Source organism: Homarus americanus, unplaced genomic scaffold (genome assembly GCF_018991925.1).
Source record: "Homarus americanus isolate GMGI-L3 unplaced genomic scaffold, GMGI_Hamer_2.0 scaffold18459, whole genome shotgun sequence".
In the NCBI taxonomy this organism is placed as follows: Eukaryota; Metazoa; Arthropoda; class Malacostraca; order Decapoda; family Nephropidae; genus Homarus; species Homarus americanus.
The window spans coordinates 54,983-56,468 of NW_024719483.1; positions in this window are offsets into that span (position 1 = coordinate 54,983).

Consider the following 1,486-nt stretch of genomic DNA (forward strand, 5'->3'; position numbering starts at 1 on the left):
CCTACAGATTACAGAACGTGATTGGTCTATTGCTCTCCCCACCCCCCCCCACCATCCCCACACCTCCCTTCCTTTCCCCAACACACACACACACACACACACACACACACACACACACAGTCTTCTCATTTTTAATACTTAGACCAATCCTATTAAAATATTCTGGCACAGAGAGCAGACTGAATCGCGCGCCCGACCCTTGAGTCCCGCTAAGCATGAAACGTTTAAAGATTTCTCCACATGAGTCGAGTTTTTAAAAGACCCAGAACTGTTTTCCGCTTTTCGACGCGCCCAGAATATAGATTGGTTGAGGGCGTGTGTGGTGGGTGGGTGGTTGAAGGTATTTGTGGTGGATGGGTGGTGGTTGGTTGCTGGTGAATCTGGTGGAGTCAGGTAGCCTAGTAGTTGTGTTATATACCTGGATGAGGTTGACCACTGCCCCTCCAATAATAACAATAAAATTAACGTCAAGACCAACAGACAACAAACGAACAAAGAAAAACAAAGACTAAAAAAAGAATCAGTAAAAACAGAAGTAGTTAAAATAAGAAGAGTAGCACACACACACACACACACACACACACACACACACACACACACACACACGTCCCTCTGTGGAAATACTTCACCTTCCACTCGCTTCACTAATCAAAACACAAAGCTCCCCCAGTGACCAAGAATCCCTTACTATGAATGTATATCAACTCAAATGTGTATATATAAATTCATGGGTATTAATACAAATTCTATAGACACCATACCATCATATATATACTTGACAATTCATAAAGAGTGAGACAGGGGGAGGGAGGGGGGGGGGAGTCCTCTTTGTGACAGGATCAGACAACTGCAGCTTAAACACCGCGACAATACTCCAGGAACAGAGTATTGTGGAGCGGTGGCACTCAGGATACCCAAGAGGCGAGGCAGGCGAAGTAGTATAAGCTATACCAGACCACTTGAACTATTATCATCAAGGGTACTCGCCTCTCCTCGCCTCGCCTCGCCTCCTGATCCAGCTGTCTGGCTCACAATCGCCCCTCGTTATAACAACACCACTACTTCCAGGTGGCGGCGGTTGTCAGGGTATGTCACTCCGGTGTGGTCTTGTTACCTCCCCCCCTCCTTCCCTCTCTCTCTCACCCTTCCCTCCCCTACCTGACTGTTCTCTCTCCCCCCTGCTGGCGTTTTGTCACGTCTCTCTCTCTCTCTCTCTCTCTCTCTCTCTCTCTCTCTCTCTCTCTCTCTCTCTCTCCTTTACGATTGCATCTTGTCTCCAATGTTATTCTTTATATATTTTTCGCAAACTTCTATATTCTTACTTCAATCATCTTACCTCCCTATTCTTACCCCGACCTTCGTACCATCCCCTTCTTCTTCCTCCTCCTCCTCCTCCTCCTGACCTGCGGCCATAATCTGAAGAGACTTCAAACATCCTGAAGAAGTTGATCCTCTTCATCAGTGTGGACGTCTTCTGCTGCTGCGT